Here is a 23,442-nt window from a genome sequence, read left to right as displayed (position 1 = left end):
GTCTGGAAGTGGATCCGCCCGGTGAGAACCCCTACGTTGACCCTGTCGGATGGAGGGCTGGTCAGGGTGTAGGCGATGGAAGTCGGCGATGAGGGCCGGATCTAAAATCCTTCCAGTGGGGACCCATGCCCTCTCCTCAGGACCATAACCCTCCCAGTCTACCAAGTATTGGATGCCCCTACCCCTCCGTCAAGAGCGGAGCAGTCGCCGGACCGTGTAGACAGGTCCACCATCAATGAAGCGTGGGGGAGGGGCGGCGGTGTTACTGGGACCAGGGGGCTCTCGTGCACTGGTTTGAGTTTGGAGACGTGGAAGGTGGGATGTATCTTCATGGTCTTGGGCAGCAGCAGCCGAACTGCCATTGGAGTGATGCCCTTCTGTATGGGAAAGGGTCCGATGTAGCGAGGCGCCAATTTGCGTGACTCCACCCGCAGTGGTAGGTCTCGAGCAGACAACCATACCTTCTGGCCGACATGATAAACAGGTGCAGGGGTCCTCCACCGGTTAGCCCCAATAGCATAGCTGGTACTGGACTTCAGGAGTGTGGTGCGGGCCTGGGCCCACGTGCGGCGGCAGCGGCGGACGTAGGCGAGAGCAGACGGGCAGGTGGCATCTCCCTCCTGGCTGGCAAACAGAGGTGGTTGATAACCATACACACACTGGAAGGGGGAGAGTCTGGTGGCAGAACTGGTGAGGGAGTTGTGGGCATATTCCACCCAGAGCAGATGTTGAGCCCAGGCGTGGGGGTTGCGTGAAGCCACACACCTAAGTGCCTTCTCCAGTTCTTGGTTCATGCGCTCTGTTTGGCCATTAGACTGTGGGTGAAACCCAGATGAGAGACTGGCAGTGGCCCCGAGGAGGTGGCAGAATTCTTTCCAGAAACTGGTGGAGAACTGCGGTCCCCAGTCAGACACGATATCCCTGGGCAGGCCGTGGACTCGAAAGATGTGTTCTAAGATGACCCGGGCAGTCTCCTTCGCAGTTGACAGTTTTGGGAGAGGCACAAAGTGGGTCATCTTACTGAAGCGGTCCACAATGGTGAGGATGACCATATTACCTTCCGACGGAGAAAGACCAGTAACAAAATCCAGGGAGACATGGGACCAGGGATGCATGGGTACTGGCAGGGGCTGGAGTAACCCAGCTGGGGGCTGACTGGGGGATTTGTGCTGGTTGCAAGTGGGGCAGGCTCTCACAAAATCCTGGATGTCCTTCCTCATCAACCTCATCTGAGACAGCAGATGGAGGGTGCATGTGACCCCGGGGTGACAGGCCAGGTGGGAGTCATGTCCCCATTGACTGACCTGAGACCTCAGACTGGCTGGGACATAGAGACGGTTGGAGGGGCAAGCGCTGGGGCTTGGCTGGTCCCTGATGGCTTCTCGAACCTGCTCCTCGATGTCCCAGGTCAGGGCAGCAATGACACAGGGGCTTGGGAGGATGGGTGTTGATTCCTCCTTGGATGCCTCATCCTTCTGAAACATCCAGGAGAGTACATCGGGCTTGATTTTATCAGAGCCAGGATGGTAGGAAAGGACAAAGTTGAATCGGGTGAAGAATAATGACCACCGGCGCTGGTGGGAGTTTAGCCTCCTGGCTGTCCGGATATACTCCAGGTTTTTGTGGTCAGTCCAGACCACAAACGGAACCTTAGACCCCTCCAACCAGTGGCGCCACTCCTCGAGGGCGAGCTTGACAGCCAGTAGCTCGTGGTTGCCGATGTCATAGTTGCTTTCTGCTGGGGTCAGTCTTTGGGAGTAGAAGGCACAGGGGTGCATCTTGCCATCCTCTGCTGCTCGCTGGGAAAGCACAGCCCCGACTCCCACATCCAAAGCATCTACCTCCACCACAAACTGCCGCTCGGCGTCAGGCATCCGGAGGATGGGAGCTGAAGTGAAATGGGCCTTGAGGGTTTCAAAGGCTTTGTCAGCTGCTGCAGTCCACTGGAAAGGCTGTTTAATGCTGGTCAGTGCGGTGAGTGGGGCTGCCATGGTGTTGTAGCCCCGGATGAATCTTCTATAAAAGTTGGCAAACCCCAGGAACTGCTGCAGTTTCTTACGACTCTCTGGAACCAGCCATGACGTCATTGCCGACACCTTCGCAGGGTCCATTTGAATGCTGCCCTCGGTCACCACATATCCCAGGAACGAGACACACTGAGCGTGGAACTCGCACTTCTCTGCTTTCACAAACAGCGAGTTTTCAAGCAGGCGGCGCAGGACCAACTGGACATGGTGGGTGTGTTCAGACAGGGTTTTTGAGAAGATCAAAATATCGTCTAAGTAAACGAAAACAAACTTATTGAGCATGTCTCTGAGGATGTCGTTTACCAGCGCCTGGAACACTGCTGGGGCATTGGTGAGACTGAATGGCATGACAAGATATTCATAATGTCCTGTCGGGGTGTTGAACGCAGTCTTCCACTCGTCGCCTTCTCTCACTCGCACCAGATGGTAAGCATTCCGAAGATCTAGCTTGGTGAACACTGTGGCCCCTTGCAGCAGTTCAAAGGCGGAGGAGAGTAGTGGCAGAGGGTAGCAGTTCTTAACCGTAATGTCGTTCAAGCCCCGGTAATCTATGCATGGGCGAAGAGAACCATCCTTCTTTCCCACGAAGAAGAATCCAGCTCCGGCAGGAGAGGACGACGGACAGATTATGCCAGCAGCAAGAGAGTCATTTATGTAGTCCTCCATGGCCTTTCTTTCCGGGGCTGATAGGGAGTAGAGACGGCCCTTCGGGGGTGCGGTGCCTGGCAGGAGGTTGATGGCGCAGTCGTATGGTCGGTGTGGGGGCAAAGACGTGGCCTTGGACTTGTTGAACACCTCTCTCAGGTTGTGATAGCAGACAGGAACCTTGGATATGTCAGGGGCGGAGCTGGTGGTCTCCTGGTTGGTTGGCAGGACGGCTCCCTTTAAGCAGGTCTGATGGCAGCCCCCTCCCCACTCTCGTATTGTGCCAGTCTCCCAGTCAAGTTGGGGGTTGTGTTGATGGAGCCACGGGTAGCCTAGGATGAGTGGTTGGCCGGGTGAGTGTAGGAGGTGGAACTGGATGGACTCCTGGTGGTTTCCTGACAGCAGCATAGTCACGGGGGCTGTGATGTGTGTCACTGTGCCGAGACGATGTCCACCCAGCGCTTGTACAGGAACGGGTGGAGTGAGATGGTGACGGCCCACACCCAGCTGCCATGCGAACTCTGTATCCATGATGTTTGCTTCGGCTCCAGAGTCCACCAGGGCGGCCAGGGCACAAGTGGTGTCGGGAAACTGAAGGCGGAGCTGAAGCAGGGGTTTTCGGATGGAGGGAGACTGGATATATGTCGAGCTCACCCGGATCTCCCCTACGTCTGGTGAGCTCTGGCTTTTGCCGGGCAGGTGGTGACACGGTGACCTTCCCCACCGCAGTAGAGGCACAGGTTTGAGGTTAGGCGGTGCTGTCGCTCTTCGGGGGTGAGGGAGGCGCGGTTGATCTCCATGGGCTCAGGCTGATTATGTTGGCTTTGGGGCATGACAGGCGGGAACTGGGCAGCGGAAAACTCACCCCGAGTGCGGGTGGCAGGTTGACTCGGACGCCCCTTCTCTCGTCTGCGGATCTGGATACGGTGATCGATGCATACGGCAAGGGCAATGGCCTCATCAAGTGTTGGGGGTTGCTCATGGGAGACGAGCTCTTCTTTGACGTAGTCCGCCAAACTGTGGAGGAAGGCGTCCACTAGTGCCGCCATGTTCCACGAACTGCGCCTCGCCAGGGTACGAAAGTCAATGGAGTAGTCCGCCACCGTCCGGTTGCCCTGACGGATACTCATCAACGCTCGTGACGCCTCTGTTCTTGACGAGCCCAGGTCAAACACCTTTAACATCTCCTCAGCGAAGGCACCGAAGGAGGCACAGGCCGGGGTCTGCCGGTCGAATTCTGCTGTCCCCCACAGCCAAGCCCGGCTGGTCAGGTGAGTGATGACATACCCCACCTTGGCTCCCTCCGTCGAGAAGGTCCTGGGCTGCAGAGAAAACTGGATACGGCAGCTGGTCAGGAATGGCCGGACCTGGTTTGGGTCACCATTGAAATGTTCCGGATTACCGATCTTCGGTTCTGGGTCACCGGGAGCTAGAGGCTGTGCCACCAGGACTGGAACAACTGGATTTCGAGGAGAAGCCACAGGAGAGGGGCTTGGTGGTGCAGACGGAGCTGGAGCGGTGAGATTGGTGAGTACTTGGGTTAGCTGCTGCTGGAACAGTTGTTGCTGCTTCTGTTGGTGGCCAAGCTGGAGCAGAGATGCAATGTCGCCGAGCATCCGGTTTATGTCTCCCTCTGTGCATTCCAGTCACTGCAGGGCGGTCATTTCGGGCTCAATTCCCATGCTGGTCAGGAAGGGTGCTGGGTCCATGATGGTCAGATCATTCTGTCAGGACAAACAGACGAGGACCCAAGAGCGCAAGTTAAATGTTAAATTTATTGATAGCAGGGGAAAGGGAGTTGGGAAGATGTGTGTGTGAAGTTCAGTGACAGGAAGACTGAGAGGCAAGGATGGCTGGTGGGAGCATGGTGATGTCATCTGAGGTCTCCCATCCAAGTATTAACCAGGCCCAACCCTGCTTAGCTTCTAAGATCAGACAAGATCAGGCATTGTCAGAGTAGTTGGGCTGCAAGCTGACAGCCCTTGATGTTCAGGTGGTCTCCCAGCGAGCAGACTCTCAGCAGGCAGACAGGACAGCACGACAGACAGGAGTTTGGGAACAGGCTGAAACACAGTCACAGGTCAGGTAGCAAGAATGGAGACAGAAATGCAGGGTCAGGTTACCAGGGCTGAAGAGTTGACGGAGTCGATGCCTTGAAAGACGATCTGACACTGAAGCTTGGGAGGACTGCAGTTTAAATACACACAGGGAAGGGAGCAGGTGATAGGCAACAGCCAATGACAGCCACTGAAAGTCAAATGAGAGTTAATGATGGTAATTGACAGCAGGTGAGCCTGATGGGGAAGGAGCATACGGGCGTGGCAGGTAATACTGAGTGGAGAGGAGTGGAATGTAAACTGATGAGAGGAAAACCACAGGTAGGACCATGACATTTTAAATGAGCCTTGGCCCAGAGAAGACGTCTGCGCTTCTGGATCATGTTTAGATATGGCTTCTTCTTTGAACTATAGAGTTTTAGCTGGCAACGGCAGATGGCACGGTGAATTGTGTTCACAGATAATGTTCTCTGGAAATATTCCTGAGCCCATTTTGTGATTTCCAATACAGAAGCATGCTTGTATGTGATGCAGTGCCGTCTAAGGGCCTGAAGATCACAGGCACCCAGTATGGTTTTCTGGCCTTGACCCTTACACACAGAGATTCTTCCAGATTCTCTGAATCTTTTGATGATATTATGCACTGTAGATGATGATATGTTCAAACTCTTTGCAATTTTACACTGTCGAACTCCTTTCTGATATTGCTCCACTATTTGTTGGCGCAGAATTAGGGGGATTGGTGATCCTCTTCCCATCTTTACTTCTGAGAGCCGCTGCCACTCCAAGATGCACTTTTTATACCCAGTCATGTTAATGATCTATTGCCAATTGACCTAATGAGTTGCAATTTGGTCCTCCAGCTGTTCCTTTTTTGTACCTTTAACTTTTCCAGCCTCTTATTGCCCCTGTCCCAACTTTTTTGAGATGTGTTGCTGTCATGAAATTTAAAATGAGCCAATATTTGGCATGAAATTTCAAAATGTCTCACTTTCGACATTTGATATGTTGTCTATGTTCTATTGTGAATACAATATCAGTTTTTGAGATTTGTATATTATTGCATTCCGTTTTTATTTACAATTTGTACTTTGTCCCAACTTTTTTGGAATCGGGGTTGTAGTTGGCATACTTTGAGAGAGAGTGATAGTAAACAAGAGTCACAGGAATAACACGGATCATTATCTAGTTGTTGGTGCAAGCCACAGGTTAGAACATCACCTGTGCATTTTCTTATTTTTGCTGTTTGAGCACAGCCTGTCTGTCATCGCCTCGTAGCCACGACATTATCTTACATTAAAAGGGGTAGACTGAGAAATAGTGCCCACATCACTAGCTCATCAGGTGTAGGTCCATGCCCGAACCAGGCAGTCAGGATGAGCTGCCATACCCCACATACGTCAGGAGGTGAGGAGGATAGCCTTCCTCTTCTGGAATCCGTCCCCCTCTCTGACTTCATCTCTGATCTCCTCAAAATCTCTCCTAAGGAAAGGGAAGAACTTGGGCAATTAACCCAGGATGAGTGTTAGACAGAGATTGACAGCTTGATACGATACGTCCAGAATCCCCAACGCGATGTCATCACCATCCAAGAGGTGGTAGGTAATTTATTTCTGTTCCATCACCAACATACCCGTTTGGAGCTGGAAACGCCCCAGGGGGAGAACAGGGAGCTGAGCGCTAGCCGCGACCGGCTAGACGCAATGAATCAGACCCTGTGCGATGAACTCAAGTTTACCAACAATTCGCTAGAGGAGTGTGCCCGTAGACTCAAGCTAGCTGAATGGTCTAGCAGGAAAGCTGCCAACGACCGGGCCCAGGAAGAAAGTTGCAAAACCCGCACCAGGGCCCAAGCAGTGCTTCATGCACCATCCATGGAGGCAAAGGCAGAAACAGATCCAGGAGCTGGGAGAGGGGCCGAGTCTGACACAGACTCCGAAGATTTCTTGGTCGGCCGCCAAATGCCCCCTTTCCAAACCAAAGTGCCAGGTTGCTGCCCCCCTCGCAATCCCGGTGGAGTGGAATCACACCCACCTGCACTTGAGGGGCCCCCAAAGCTCCCAACCATTAAAAGGGAGAAGAAGAAATTAGAAGTATTTGGTGGTAAACCCCACCTACAAACACACTCTTCCTTCTCCTCTTCTGATGAGTACCATGTGAGGTATCCCCCTCCATCCCCCTCCATCAAACTCATCATCAAGTAGCTCAGAGAGCGAACCTCCCCAAAGGTCAAGGAGGACACAGAGGAACTGTTCCCCTGGCCTCCGTATGCGCCAGCTTGACTCCTTTGCAAAGGACATCAAGCGATTCGACCCTGACAGCTGCAACTCCAACATTGAAGATTACCTCAGGGAAGTGGAACATTGCCTCTCTGACCTGCCCCAGGCCACACCAAGGGAGAAATCGAAGCTTATCTGGAAGATAACCAGTAGAAGCGTTCATGCATTCATCGAAACCCAGCCGCTCCATATCCACGACAAGTACTCCAAACTCTGCAAGGTTCTGCGTGAAGAGTACTTAGCTTACACAGACAAGACATCGGCGACCATCAGCACCATTCAAATTAAGCATAAATGAGTAGAACCCCCACGGGAGTACTACAAGCGACTGAGGAATGCCTACTTCCAAGGCAGAAATGCACCAGGCCTGGAAGAAGACTGAGGTTTCAGATCCTTGTTTCTGCACAATCTTCACCCATGTGTGTGCATTCACATCACGCTAACGTGCCGACAAGGTAAGAAAACAATGTGGGAAATCAGACAGATGGCCCAGATGACATGGGAGACAGTTGTGCGCCCAACCGACAACCCAGATGAGGATGTAAGGGTGCTCAACGTACAATCTCAGGGTAGCATACCATTGGAATTAGAGGGCTGCAAAGTACTGTCAGAAGGGTCAACCAGAAAACCAACCACCCAAAACTGCTTCCCACAAAACCACCAACAGGGCGGGTGGAAGATCCAGCGAAGTGAGCCCAGGAGAGCTGTTGGTTATGGTACCAATGACCTGAGCAAGCTGGATGGCCGTCACCCACGAAGGGAACCAACCCACCAGGAGAAGAGTAATTGATAACAAGATCGTTACCCCCGTGAGCCGCAGAGAAATCATTTTGATAGCAGACCAAATGATCGGTCCAGTTATGGCCCCAGCGCGGGTTCAAAGGCAAAGAGACCAAACCCAAGGGCCAACTTAGGGCAGAAATAGAAACCTTGAAGGAGCTCATGGATGACATCAAGAAGCAGCTTGTTATGTCATATAAATGCTCCCCCAAGGATCCAGAGGGTCACCCAAAGAAGGGTGATAAGGGTCCTCCTCCCATGTGACTAGGCCAGGATCCCTCCCTGCCTCCACCAAGGGTCTACTATGTGGGCTGGGAAGGAGACCCAAACACAGTGCTGGAAACCCATCCAGGGGTTGAGCCTCCTCTGTTATTCAGGTCTAGCACCCACAATGCACCTCTTTTGCAGTTCTTAGGTGATCTGGTCTGGAAAGGTAATGCTAAGCGCATCTACATGTTCGTGCTAGTCAAAGGTATTATAGATGTCCAAGCCTTGTTAGACACTGGGTCAGAGATTAGCCTCATGTGTGCAGATACCTTTGCTGAGGTCGCCCAAGCGATGCTTTCCTGTGGTAAGCCAGTTCGCACAAAGACTTGTGACATCAACCTCATCAGCTACACCCAGAACAAAGCACCAATCACAAAACAAGCATGGTTGGAGCTCACTTTTCAGGGAATGACTCTGTCCCATCCAATTTACATCTGTTCTTTTGACACCAAGCCGTTACTCATTGGTCAGGATCTGCTGGACAGACTGGCCCCACTCATTGACTGCCAGAGTGGGAAGGTCTGAGCACAACTTGCAGTCCCGAGACCTGCAGGTCCAGCTGGATGCAAACACGTTCTTTGTGACAGGATTGCCTCCCACCAGATACAGCAAAGCCTTCCTAGGGCCCAGGTTCCCTCTATGCTTGATCTCCGGTATTCGGGCCTTGAGACACCAGGGGCATCGAGTCCTCTTCCCTTTCGGCAGCCTGCACCCCCTGGTGACCAACATTCTTTGGAAGACCATGAATCTTTTCTTTGTTCCTTTGGGAACTCAGAATTGCCCACTCATAAGGGGCAATGTCAAGGTCAATGGAGTAGCAATACAAAATGCTGCCTTAATGCTCTGGTCCAAGAAGTCTGTTATAAGTCAAACCTTGTACGACAGATTATGCCAATGAACCCCTGGCCCTTTCTTCATGCACAAGAGCCACCGCCTTCTTTCTGTGGGTCAACCACAGACTCCAGTCAAAGCTATCAGTGTTTGTGCTTTATCCCTGCAGATTGGAGCAAAGGAATTCACACACTTCATGAGTGTAGTCCCCCAGCTACCTCATTCACTCTTTGTTGGGGCGGATATCCTCGTCAGGTTGGGGACGCAGCTGGATATGGTGAACCATATACTGTGGACCCAAGCTAACATCAAGAGTTACCCCCTCACTGCAGGTCCAGAATGCATGCGGTCTGGACAGACTATCCCCCAGGCATGCCAAGTAGCGAGTAAGTTTGATGTAGTGATCCCTGCCAGAACAGCTGGTTTTCCCCTTAGACTAGTGATTCTGAAAGGACAAGAGCTCCCCGGCTCACAGACATTCTTTCAATCTTCATCATTCTTCCTTGAACTCAGTCTAACCATGTGTGGCACCCCCTTGCTTGAATTGCATAACCGCTCTGCTTATCTGCTGGTGCAAAACCTGACCAGTGCCTCACTCCCCGTGACTGCATGCCAAGCCTTGGGGTTATTGATTGATAACTCCTTTCATGACTTCGAACTGACTGTACCAGTGATTGGTGAACTGCCACTTGCACTGGTGGATGCCTTGGGCAGACATTTTCCACTTTTCCTAATAAGTTGATTTCCATTGTCCCACATGAGTTGCTGCAAAATGGACATGTCTGCGGTGCCAACCCAGATGCGGGAAGCGACATGGTTGTCTATGCACTTGCTGCCCATCCAGGCAGTAAGGACTCATCACAAGATGCCACTGCTCCTCCACCAGGAGAACCCTATCCTGGGTTTGAGCTTGAAGTCCAACAACAGCTTGGTAAGGCTGATGCTTTAACACTGGATACTCAGAGACAGCCGCTCCGCGAGCTCTTCTATGACTTTCAACATATCTGGTCACGAGATTCCAATGATTGTGGAGTCACAGACCTCCACACTCTGTGGATTCCAACAGACCCAAATGCGCCCCCAACATTTGTACACCAGTACAGAATTCCCCTAGCAGCCTATGATTCCATTCAGGAAACGTTAAATACATTGTTGGAGAAGCAGCTCATTCGGGAATGCAACTCGACATATAATTCACCTTTGTGGCCAGTACTGAAACCAAATGGTAAATGGCACCTGACTATTAACTACAGGCAGCTAAAATAAACAAGTTGCGCTGGCCAGTGATGCATCTGGATCAGGAATTCTTAAAGGTGAGAGACACAAAGTTCTTCTCTACCACCGATGTGTGTAGTGGGTTTTGGACCCTGAAGGTAGACCCCACAGACCAGTATAAGCTGGCCTTCTCCTTTGGCAACCGAGAGTTCACATGGAATCGGTGCCCGTTCGGATATTCGAACTCCCCATCAGAGTTCAACATATTCCTCCACAAAGCCATGAGTGACACCGCTGCTCGGGGAAACTTGATCTATGTCGATGACCTTTTGATACACTCACGAACATTCAAAGCCCACTTGATCGAGATCCGACATGCGCTTAACCAGCTTGCCAATGCTGGAGCAAAGCTGTCAATCACCAAGGGACAATGGTGCCATACCAAGGTCGAATATGTTGGACTACTTGTTGGTGCGAATGGCATTGAACCCCAAACAGGGAGAGTTCAGGCCATTCAAGATAACAAGGTTCCGACCACCATTTCGGAGCTCAGAAGCTTCTTAGGTGTGTGTAACTACTCTCAACAGTTTATCAAGGACTATGCTGAGATTACTAGACCCTTTACTGAACTTCTCCGGAAGGATAGTGTTCTAATGGGAAAGCTCTCACAAACAAGCCTTCCAGGAGCTAAAACAGAAACTCTGCTCTGCCCTGTGCCTCGCTTATCCTGACAACGATAAGGAGTTTTATCTGGAAGCTAGCTTCTTGGCCCATAGTCTGAGTGCTGCCCTGTCACAGAAATATGATCAAGATAGATGGGTCATTGCCTACGCTAGTCGCCCCCTGAGTAGCATAGAGCTGAAGTGCTCAGACTGTGAGAGAGCCCTGCTAACAACAGTTTGGGCCATCGAGCATTTCTGCAGCTACATTGGTGGTCAGAAAGTTTTCATTGAAACTTGCCATCAGCCGGTCTCTTTCTTGAACAGCCAAAGGTTGAGGGAAGGGAGAGTGTCCAACAGCCACATCGCTGCATGGATGATGGCGCTATAAGGCTATGACATTGAGGTGAAGTATGCTCAGAACCACAAGATGGCCTTAGGCCAGGGTCTGGCAGGATGCCACCATTGCGACTGCGAAGGAAAACCAGAGGACCAAACTCTCCTCGCCACTGCTCTCTCTCTTCCTTCCAATCATCATACTATGATGAGAATGCCTGTGAGGACCTCCCAGAGGTCTATGTAGATGGCTGTTCATTCCACCATGAGAGCAGAGTGCAGGCAGGGGTGGGCATTCTTTGGGTGAATAGTACAGTTGATGCACCACGACAGTACCAGCTCAGTGCAAAAACCAGCCAGTATGTGAAGATCACAGCAGTGCTCATTGTGTTACAACAGGCCTACAAGGCAGATATCATGCAGCTAGTTATGTGCTCTGACTCCAACTACGCCCGTCATAGCTTCAATTCTCACTTCCCCATATGAAAGCAGAACAGTATGAAAAATGCCAGGGGCAAGGATGTGAAGCACTCCAAACTTTTCTTGGCCTGTGATAAAACTGTGACGGACCATGGTATGACCGTGTATTGGAAGAAGGTAAAGAGACACTCTCAGATGCCAGGCCCTGACAAAACTGGTAATGATGAGGCTGATCACCTTGCAAAAGCAAGAGCTGTGGATGGTCCCCCTTGGGAATTTCAAGAGGAATGGCTCCCCGACAAACAGAGCTACGCGGCAAATGCCATTACCTGCCGACAAGCCAGAGAGAGTCGCAAGAACTCCGACACTAAGTTGCAGACCGTCCGTCTTGGTTGACAGCCCGGTGATGCTGACTTAGTTTCTCTGCAGGAAAAAGACCTAGTGATCCAAAGAATCTGACAGTTTGCCACAGACCCCCAGGAGTTTCCCATCATGGCACCCATGCTGCAACAATCTCCAGATTTAAGTCACTTTCAGAACTTACAGCATTGCCTGAAAATGGAGAAAGAGTTGCTAGTGTATCATCCCCATGGCAAGGGACCATCCCATTGGGTCGTTCCAACTGACCATAGGGGGGTCATGATGTTGCATGCTCACGACACCCCATGCAAGGGCCATAGGAGCACCAGGGCCACGTATCAGACCCTCCAACAGGTAGTCTATTGGCCCTCCATGATCAAGGATATTACTGAGTATGTCAAAGAGTGTTTAGTCTGCTGTCAGTTCTGACCCTATCAGCTGTTAAATCGGGCCCCATTACAGGTTAGAGGGACCATATTTCCTTGGTCTAATCTCCAAGTGGATTGGATAGGTCCCATAACTAAGTCTTCGCGGGGTAACAGATACGTTCTCACCATCACTTGTGTCTTCACCAAGTGGGTTGAGTGCCTTCCAGCACCCAACGACACTGGTGAAACCACAGCTCTCTTGCTGATGAACCACGTCTTCAGCCGGTTGGGTCTCCCTCTCTCCGTTGATTCAGATAGAGGCACTCATTTCACAGCTGGGGTGATGAAGGTTCTGTGGGAAATGTTAGGTGTCGAGGCAAGGTTCCACATTGCCTACCACCCTCAGTCATCAGGTCAGGTGGAACGTGCCAATCAAACAATCATGGGCATGCTCAGGAAGTATGTTGGCAGCCATGGTAAAGACTGGGATTTGAAACTTCCCTTGGTGCTGATGACCATTAGATCCACTCCACATCGCACTACAGGAGTCGCACCTTTTGAAATGATGACAGACCGAGAGATGACTCTCCCACTGCATCTCTTGTACAGGCCTGAGGATGTGAGTATGGCCACTGCATACACAGCAAACCAATATGTAGTAGACTTACGACACCATCTTCAGTCCACATTTGCCTGGGCCTAGAAAAACCTGGAAACAAGTGTAAAGGGACAGAAAGCATACTATGACAAGAAAGTGTCTGATTGCGAATACCAGATAGGTAATAAAGTCTTGTACTTCAATTTCACCAAGCCGGTGGGAATCTTGAGAAAGTTCCTGCCAAACTTTCACCAGTCACATATTGTATCAGAATGTCAAAACCAAACCAGACACCGGCTTATAAGTGGGTCCATATAAATCAAATCAGACTCTTTAAACAGTCCCCAGTCCAAAGGGGGGTGGATAACCCATAGCGGCCTCACTCCACCTTTTTTTTTCTTGCATGTGTCACTAACCCCATAGGCATGCCCCACTGATAAGTATTCACCCAGTACCACTCAACTCAAGGTAATGAAACCTTTGTTCATTGCAGAATGAACCTCTCTTGGATCCTTGGCATCCTCCTCACCCTATGATCGGGCAAGTCCAGTGACATGGTAGAACCCGGACCTCCCACTGGCATTGCCCTCCAGGAAGCCCTTGGACTACTTCTTACCAACTGCCATATCTACACCCAGTGGATATATGTTCGTTTAGACCCCTAGGATGTGTATCGCAAACATATCAAGGTGCCCCCAAAGTTGGCCGAAGGTAGGCCCAAGGGTCAAACCCAGGATACCATTGAACATGCCCGGCGGACCACTATTGACATACTCAAGTCAAGTCAAGTCAAGTCAAGTGCTTTTATTTGTCACATACATTTTACATGTAGTGAAATGTTAAAGGGGTCATCAGCTCAGCATATAAATAAATAAATAAATAAATAAATAAATAAATAAATAAGAATAAAAACAACATATGCAAATAAGTAACCGCACTAGAAAAGTAAAAGATGACTCCTGAAGCATGACATGTAAAAAATAAGTCTAAAATACTAACGAATAAGTTAAAATAGCCTGGGGATAACAAGAAGATTAAAATGAAATGTGCACAGTTAAAAAGAGGAAAATGAGTCCTCTAACACTGATATAAAAACTGTAGTAAAAGGGATTATTTAAAATGTACTGAGTTTAGCAGTCTAACTGCCTGTGGATAAAAACTCTTCCTCAGTCTCTCTGTTCGTGCATGGAGACTTCGTAGTCGTCTGCCCAAATTCAGCAGGGTAAAGAGGTTAGAGTTTGGGTGTGAGGCATCCTGCATGATTTTCCTGGCCCTAGCTCCCACCCTCTTTGTGTATATGTCCATCAGACTCAGTAGGGGGGCTCTGATCGTCCGTTCCGCAGAGCACACCACTCTCTGCAGTGCTTTCTGGTCACGTGCTGTACAGTTCCCAAACCAGGCCGTAATACAGCCTGTTAGGACACTCTCCACCGCTGAGGAGTAAAATGTGGTCAAGATGGAAGGGGAGACCTTAAACTTCCTCAGTCGATGGAGAAAGTACAGCCGCTGCCTGGATTTCGCTGTGAGGTGTTGTGTTTGTAGTGACCAGGAGAGGTTCTCAGTCAGATGTACCCCCAGGTACTTGAAGCTGGGGACCCTCTCCACAGGCTCCCCGCTAATGGTGTATGTATATGTCCTGCTCTGCACCTTCCTGAAGTCCACCACCATTACCTTTGTCTTGCTGACATTCAGGGCCAAGCTGTTGGACTGGCACCACAGTGCTAGGTCAGCCACCTCCTTCAGGTAAGCCTGCTCGTTTTTTTGTGAGATGAGACCCAGCACCACGGTGTCGTCAGCAAATTTGATGATGGAAGTGGAACTGCTGGTGGTTGTGCAGTCGTGTGTGTAGATGTTATAGAACAATGGACTTAAAGCACAACCCTGGGGCAAGCCAATGTTGAGGGTCAACTTCCCTGAAGTGACACCCCCCCAATCTGACCACTTGGGGGCGATCCGTGAGGAAGCTGAGCACCCAATTGCACAACTGGGTGTTAAATCCCAGCGCCCTCATCTTATCAGCCAGGCGAAGGGGGATTATGGTGTTAAATGCTGAACTATAATCTATGAACAGCATTCTCACATAATTTCCCCTCCCCTCATCCAGATGGACCAGTGTAGTGTGCAGTAGGCTTGAGATGGCATCGTCCCTACTTCTGTTTGCTCTGTAGGCAAATTGGTGAGGATCGAAAGAACTGGGCAGGGTGTGGCATATGTGTTTTTTCACAAGCCTCTCAAAGCACTTCATTACCGCTGATGTAAGGGCCACTGGGCGGTAGTCATTCAGGCCTGCTAGCTTGCTGTTCTTAGGCACAGGAACAATGATTGATTTTTTAAAGCAAGATGGAACCACGGCTTCAGCCAGTGACATATTGAAGATCTCAGCATAAACAGGGGCTAGCTGATCAGCGCAGGATCTCAGAATCCTGCCAGGGATCTGATCGGGGCCTGTTGCTTTCCTCCCATTTATGCCTCTGAACACTCCCCTCACATCACTCTCACTGATAATGAAAGGAGGTGTCCCGTTACCACTAGACTTTTCAGTCACAGCTACCATGGGGTTAGCAAGGTCAAAGCGAGCATAGAATGTATTTAGCTCATCAGCAAGTGAAGGGTAAGAGCTATGCATGGAGCTGGGCTTGTTTTTAAAATCTGTCATGACCCGAAGGCCCTTCCACACACTGGCAGGATCACCAGCCTGGAAGTCAGCTTCCACTCTGTCCTTGTAGCGGAGCTTTGCAGCCCTCACAGTCCTCCTTAGGCCATAAACTGCTTCTTTATAGCCTGTCATGTCCCCTGATAGAATGCCAGCCTTATATGAAGCAGTTTGAGCTGAAAGTGCTTTCCTCACAGTTTTATCTACCCAGGGTTTCTGATTTGGGTAAACTTTTATTTTGACAGTTTGTATGATGTCATTGATAAGAAAGTAAATGTAGCTCCCAACCGCGTCCACATATTCACTGATGTCATTTGAAGATACCCGGAAAATCTCCCAATCCATGTTCTCTAGCGCGTCTTGAAGCAACATTTCTGATTGGTCAGTCCAACGTTGTACTGCTTTCGTCACTGGCGCTTCCTGCAAGATCTTGTGTTTATATTTTGGTACTAGGAAAACCGCAACGTGGTCGGACTTGTCAAAAGCGGGCATTGGAAGGGCTTTATAACAGTCTAAAAACGGAGTATAGCAGTGATCAAGGATATTATCACCCCTCGTTGGAAAGTGGATGTGTTGCTTGAATTCTGGCAGACCGCGGGAAAGTTTAACCTTATTGAAGTCACCGAGGACGATGAAGGCAGCCCCAGGGTGACGATGCTGTTGTTTATTTATAACCTCCTGTAGCTCAGATATGGCGATATCAGTGCTTGCACTTGGGGGGATATAAACTGCAGTCATAATAACTGCTGTGAAATCACGGGGCAGAAAGTGTGGTCTGCATAAGATAGACAAGTGTTCCTGATTAGGAGTACAGGCATTGGAGAGAACAGTGATGTTCCTCGGCTCACACCACCTGTTGTTGGTCATAAAACAAACTCCCCCGCCCTTGGATTTCCCAGACTCCTCGGTTCTGTCCATGCGAAGGATGGAAAAGTGGTCGGCAGGCATGATTGAGTGATCCGGTATTGAAGATGACAGCCAGGATTCAGTTAAACACAGAACATTGCAGTCCCTGATGTCCCGCTGGAAGGCGATCCTTGCTCTCAAGTCGTCCAGCTTGTTCACTAACGACTGGACATTAGCTAGCAGGATACTGGGCAGAGGTGGACGGTTTGCCTTACTTCTCAGTCGATTTCGGATGCCTGCTCGTCTGCCCCTGTGTTTCTTGGTCCGACGCTTGGGCCTACTTGCGTCTTGAGTCCCATCACTGTGCCAGAGTATCTCAGGTGGAAATGCCGTGTTGTTGTCAAAGGGCATGTCGCCAGGTAAGCACTGGTTTCTAATTTCTAGAAGTGTCCCACGATCATATGTAATCATACTTAAAACTGGTCAGTGAAAACTTAAAAGGGGTAAAAACAAAAAAGATAAGGTTAGATAAAGTTAAAATCTACAGAGCGACCCCGACGGCATCTGGACGCAGCCGCGCCATCTAGCTGACTAGATGCTGGACCAGTTGTGGAAATTCTTAGTGACTGAGGAAGAACTGGGGGGCAACAAATGCCAGAAAAGATTCCTCGGAGGACTGCTAACAGCAGTGTCTGCGATTGGGTCATTGTTCTCAGTTGGTCTCTCTGCAGCCAATTCAGTTAGCCTGAGTGCTATTAGGAGAGAAGAGAAGTGGGCGCTCTTAGGGATGAGATGCCAGAAATCCAACAGAGGCTGCTTGTCCAACAGGACCAGCTGCAGGGCCTAGGCAGAACCCTGCAGGGAATCATTCTCACAGTCAACATGCACTCAGCATTAATAAATAACACCCTGCATGCTTTAGACACATTGTCAAGAATTGTACGGTCAGATATAACCTATGTGCGTGTAGTTAGAGATCTGATGCAGGACTTGCTGAGAGAAGTTAATAGCTCAGTTAACAACTTAAGTGGTGGAAAAATCCCTCCTTACCTAGTTCCTCTTAGCATGGTCGAGAACATACTGAAAGCTACTACCACCACTAATGTATATACTGTTAGGACTAGGACTGTTTTGGCCTCTAGAGGCCGCTGTTATTTCCTTTTCATGTCGTGTTTATTTTGGCCTCTAGAGGCCGCCACTGTTCCTGTGTTTTGTGTTTGTGTTAATTGCCTAATTATCTTCACCTGTGTCCTTAATTGGTTTGTCTATTTATACCCCTGAGTTCAGTCCTCTTGTCACGGAGTCTTTGTGCTGTTATGTTTATCTCCAGTTTCCTTTGTACTGTGTTTTTTGATCTTCTTAAGCTTTTGAATTTTTGCACTTTGCTTTTCTTTTGGATTATACGCTTTGGTTTTTTTTTGTCTTTTGTTTTGCCCTGTATATAGTGTATATAGTTTAAATAAACCTTTTGATTCTTTTTCTACTTCCGCCTCACGCCTCTGCATTTGAGTCATCCCCCTGGTGGCCTAGTGGGGGTTTGCTGGATTATCACACCAACGAACCAGGTTCAAATCCCAGCAAAACCCTAACAGAAAGACTCCGTCATGACCGACTCAGCAGAGGCTGCTTCAACTGTCTACCCGGCCAACCTTCAGGGAATTATGGCAGCTTTGACATGCTTCGGAGCGACCATGGACGCTCATGGACGTACACTCACCAGCCAACGTGAGGCCCTCGCTCGCCACGAGGAACTGCTTCAGCAAATTGGGAAAACCCTGGCACAGCTGACATCTCTGCCTGCATCTCCTGCTCCTGATCCAGTTCCTGCTCCTGATCCAGCTCCCACTCCTGCTCCAGTGCCTCCTGCAATGCTGCCTTCTTCACCTCGCGAACCCAGCCTTCCTGCACCACAGAGGTATGACGGCAAGCACAGTGAGTGCCGAGAGTTCCTTACCCAGTGTCAACTCACCTTTGAGCTTCAGCCTACCACCTACACTACGGATCGCCGCAAGATTGCCTTTGTGATCACCTTATTAGCTGGTAAGGCGCGAGCCTGGGCTACTGCTATCTGGCAAAGACAGGGACCTGAGTGCTTTGATTTCCAGCTGTTTTCTGAAGAGATGCTTCGGGTCTTCGATCAGGCAGACATCAGTACCGACGCAGCCCGAAAGCTCATGTCCATCCGGCAAGGAGGAAGCGTCGCAGATTACGCCATCTCGTTCCGAACACTCGCAGCAGTAAGTGGATGGAACGAGACTGCCCTGGTGTCAGCCTTCCACCATGGTCTGTCTGACCCCATCAAGGACGGTCTGGCCTCTATTGGATGCCCAAGTGACCTCGAAACCCTCATCTCACATGCTATTCGTCTGGACAACAGGATGAGAGAACGCCACCAAGCCTTGAGCCCCCCCAGCCTCCCTACCTCTACCTGGAGACCGTCTACCTCCTTCAGTGACTGTCCAGAACCCATGCAAGTGGGTCGTACTCGCCTCTCCGCATCTGAGAGGGAGCGCAGAAGGAGGGACAAGTGCTGCATCTACTGTGGCAAGCCTGGTCACTTCCGAGCATCATGTCCCGAACTCTTGGGAAAAGGACCGCCCCGTCCAGCCGAGGGAGGGTTGTGACGGGGCCTACCCTCTCTCCCGGACTCCCTGGCCAAGGAATCTACATCCCGGTCTCCATCTCCTGGGGTGAGTCTGTCCACTCTTGTCAAGCTTTGATAGACTCAGGGGCGGCTGGGAACTTTATGGATATTCACTTCGCCCAAAGCATCAATATTCCGACTGCACCTCTTGAAGTCCCACTGTCTGTGTCTGCCCTCGATGGCCAAGCGTTAGGTGATGGAAGAGTCACCCAAGTTACTTCTCCAGTTTTCCTCCAGTCTCAAGGTCACAAGGAAGAAATATCCCTGCACCTGATTCCTTCACCTGAGTTCCCAGTTATTCTAGGCCTTCCTTGGCTTACTCGCCACAACCCTCGCATAGACTGGGTAACAAGCCAGGTTGTGGAATGGGGCCCTGCATGCCATGCCTCTTGTCTGCTCTCTAGCTCTCCTGTGTCTCCTGCCGAGCCCCCTGATCTCACCGAGTTATCTCAAGTTCCCACAGAGTACTGGGATCTCAAGGAGGTATTCAGCAAGAGCAGGGCCGCCGTTCTTCCTCCGCACCGGGCCTACGACTGTGCCATCGACTTGCTCCCTGGGACTACCCCTCCTCGTGGCAGACTGTTTTCCCTCTCTCAGCCAGAACGCAAGGCTATGGAGGAATACCTCAAAGACGCCCTGGTCTCTGGGTTCATTCGACCCTCCACCTCACCTGCTGGTGCCGGCTTCTTCTTTGTTGGCAAGAAGGATGGGGGGCTTCGACCATGTATTGACTACAGGGGCCTGAACAAGATTACTGTGCGCAACCGATATCCCCTTCCGCTGATGTCCACTGCTTTCGACCTGCTCCAAGGCGCCACCGTCTTCACCAAGTTGGACCTACGGAACGCATACCACCTCATCCGTATCCGACAGGGAGACGAGTGGAAGACTGCCTTTAACACCCCGTCTGGGCACTACGAATACCAGGTGATGCCCTTCGGACTCACCAACGCACCAGCTGTTTTTCAGGCCCTAATCAACGACGTCTTAAGGGACATGATTAACCTATACATTTTTGTCTACCTCGACGACATCCTTATCTTTTCCAAGACCGTGCAGGAGCACCGCCACCATGTCCGCCAGGTTCTCCAGAGGCTGCTACAGAACAATCTGTTCGCCAAGGCCCAGAAATGCGAATTTCATGTTCCCGAGGTCTCCTTTCTGGGATTTATTGTACGGACAGGCCAACTCCAAATGGACCCTGCCAAGACCCTGGCCGTCCGGGATTGGCCTACTCCCAAGTCCGTTAAGGAGGTTCAGCGGTTCTTAGGATTCGCTAACTTCTACCGCAAGTTCATCAGGAACTTCAGTTCTGTGGCAGCACCCATGTCAGACCTCACCAAAGGGACAGGTGGATCTTATGGCTGGTCTCCTCAGGCAGAAAAGGCGTTCAAAGACCTCAAGGACCGCTTCTGCACAGCACCCATTCTGGTTCTCCCGGACACCTCCCAACCATTCATCGTGGAGGTGGACGCCTCGGACAGTGGTGTCGGCGCGGTGCTCTCTCAACGTTCGGAAGGAAAGCTGCACCCCTGCGCTTACTTCTCCCACCGCCTGAGTCCTGCTGAGTCCCGGTACGATGTGGGGGATCGAGAACTGCTAGCGGTCAAACTGGCCCTTGAGGAGTGGAGGCACTGGCTGGAGGGAGCACAACATCCATTCCTGGTTTGGACTGACCACAAGAACCTGGAGTACCTCCAGCAAGCCAAGAGACTGAACCCTCGACAGGCTAGGTGGGCCCTGTTTTTCAGTCGGTTTGACTTCACCCTCTCATACCGCCCCGGCTCCAAGAACACCAAACCTGACGCACTGTCCAGACTGTTCTCTGCCACTAACAGGGAGAATGAAGTCGGGCCTATTATCCCTGTGTCCCGGATTGTGGCCCCTGTCCGCTGGGGTATTGAGGAGGCTGTCCGACGAGCCCAACGCCAGGACCCCAGTCCTGGGACGGGGCCACCAGGCCTCTTGTACGTCCCACATCAAGCCCGGGCCAAGGTTCTCCAGTGGGGTCACTCTTCCCCTCTCACCGCCCACCCGGGAGCTCGGAGGACCCTGGACTTCCTGAAAAGACGCTTCTGGTGGCCTAACATGGAGAAGGAAGTAAGGTCATTTGTCCTGTCCTGTGAGGTTTGCACCAGAACCAAGAACCCACGACAGCGTCCCCAGGGTCTCCTGCATCCTCTGACCATTCCCCGGCGTCCCTGGTCCCACGTGGCAGTCGACTTTATCACGGGTCTCCCTGAGTCACAAGGCAACACGGTCATTTTGGTCTTAGTTGACAGATTCTCCAAGGCCTGCCGCTTCATACCACTGTGCAAACTCCCCTCTGCTCTTGAAACTGCGAAACTTTTGTTTAATCATGTCTTCCGAGTCTTTGGTCTTCCACAGGACATCGTCTCAGACCGAGGGCCCCAGTTCTCCTCCCGAGTGTGGCACGGGTTCTGCAAGGTCATTGGAGCCACTGCCAGCCTCTCCTCTGGGTTTCACCCACAGTCCAATGGTCAGACGGAGAGGCTCAACCAGGACCTGGAAACCACCCTGCGAGGCCTGGCTATGGATAACCCGACATCGTGGAGCACCTGGCTGCCATGGGCGGAGTACGCCCACAACACCCTGCAGTCATCGGCCACCAAGCTGTCGCCATTCCAGTGCCAATTCGGGTTCCAGCCACCTCTGTTCCCGGACCAGGAGGAGGACGCGGGGGTGCCCTCGGTCAACCAATATGTGAGACGGTGTCGCAAGACCTGGAGCAAGGTCAGGAAGACCCTCATACAGACCTCCAGAACCAACCAGACTCAGGCCAACCGCCATAGAAGACCTGCACACACTTTCCGCCCTGGGCAGCGTGTTTGGCTGTCCACTAAGGACCTTCCACTGCGGGTGGAGAACCGCAAGCTTGCTCCTCGCTACATTGGCCCCTTCAAGGTGGTGCGCAGGGTGAACCCTGTCTCCTACCGGCTCCAGTTGCCCCGGACTCTGAGGATCAACCCCACTTTCCATGTTTCCCTGTTACGGCCCGTACTGACGTCTACGTATGCCCCTGCCCCTAGGAACCCCCCACCCCCCCCGCATCTTCCAGGGGCAGACTGTGTTCACTGTGAATCGCCTGCTTGACTCCCGCCGGGTCCGCGGCGGGTTGCAATATCTGGTGGACTGGGAGGGCTATGGTCCTGAGGAGCGCTGCTGGGTTCCTGCTCGGGATGTCCTTGATAAAGAACTATGTCGGGACTTCCATTCGGCCCATCCGGATCGCCCTGGGAACGTCAGGAGACGCTCCTAGAGGGGGGGGTTCTGTTAGGACTAGGACTGTTTTGGCCTCTAGAGGCCGCTGTTATTTCCTTTTCATGTCGTGTTTATTTTGGCCTCTAGAGGCCGCCACTGTTCCTGTGTTTTGTGTTTGTGTTAATTGCCTAATTATCTTCACCTGTGTCCTTAATTGGTTTGTCTATTTATACCCCTGAGTTCAGTCCTCTTGTCACGGAGTCTTTGTGCTGTTATGTTTATCTCCAGTTTCCTTTGTACTGTGTTTTTTGATCTTCTTAAGCTTTTGAATTTTTGCACTTTGCTTTTCTTTTGGATTATACGCTTTGGTTTTTTTTTGTCTTTTGTTTTGCCCTGTATATAGTGTATATAGTTTAAATAAACCTTTTGATTCTTTTTCTACTTCCGCCTCACGCCTCTGCATTTGAGTCATCCCCCTGGTGGCCTAGTGGGGGTTTGCTGGATTATCACACCAACGAACCAGGTTCGAATCCCAGCAAAACCCTAACATATACCTCACAAGTACACCTGGCATATAGTCTTGGCAGTGCTATTTCCATATTTGTTAACCCGCAAGACCTGGAAATAGGATTCATACTTAATCTACCCATCATTGAGAGACAGAACATCTATAGGTTGAAATCTATCCTAAATGTAGGCTTCTGGAAAGACAACATCCACATACATATCAAAACACCACCCATGTTAGTGTACCACGATGACAATCCATATCTCTACCTCATCCCTAACTTGAACATGTGCACCTCCACCAAAGATATACACTGGGTCTGCCCAAGCAACCCATTCATTAGGGACACAACTGAGCCCATACTGAGTGTGGACTGAGAACCGATGCCCCTGAACAAAAGTGCATCGGTAGTATGTCCATCAAGGATGAGAGCGCTGAAACTAGGGTAGAAAGAGTAGGTAATTGATGGATGGTTAACACCCCAAACACTGAAATCCTGATGTCTTACGCCCGGCATGACACAGTCACTAGGATGAAAATTCCCAACCAGACGGTGTTCCTCAATGTCCCACAGGGAGCTACCATTCATATAGATGACATTGCATTACATCACCTCAACCCTGATAGATATGACACCAAGATTGAAATGATAGATGCATTCCAAGGTCATGACCTAAGCATTGATGACACCCTTCAACAGCAGCTCCTGGCTGAAGGGACTAAAACG

The 23,442-nt window shown here is 50.8% G+C and overlaps 1 protein-coding gene across 1 annotated transcript in view; it reads right to left on the bottom strand.

The window, feature by feature from the left end:
• dytn (dystrotelin) overlaps positions 1 to 23,442 on the bottom strand; it is a 76,614-nt gene that overhangs the window by 13,806 nt on the left and 39,366 nt on the right. The window lies entirely within an intron of this gene.

Source organism: Neoarius graeffei, chromosome 4 (assembly GCF_027579695.1).
Source record: "Neoarius graeffei isolate fNeoGra1 chromosome 4, fNeoGra1.pri, whole genome shotgun sequence".
Taxonomy (NCBI): Eukaryota; Metazoa; Chordata; class Actinopteri; order Siluriformes; family Ariidae; genus Neoarius; species Neoarius graeffei.
Note: the sequence above shows the minus strand (reverse complement) of the source record. Positions and strands in the feature narration are given on the sequence as shown.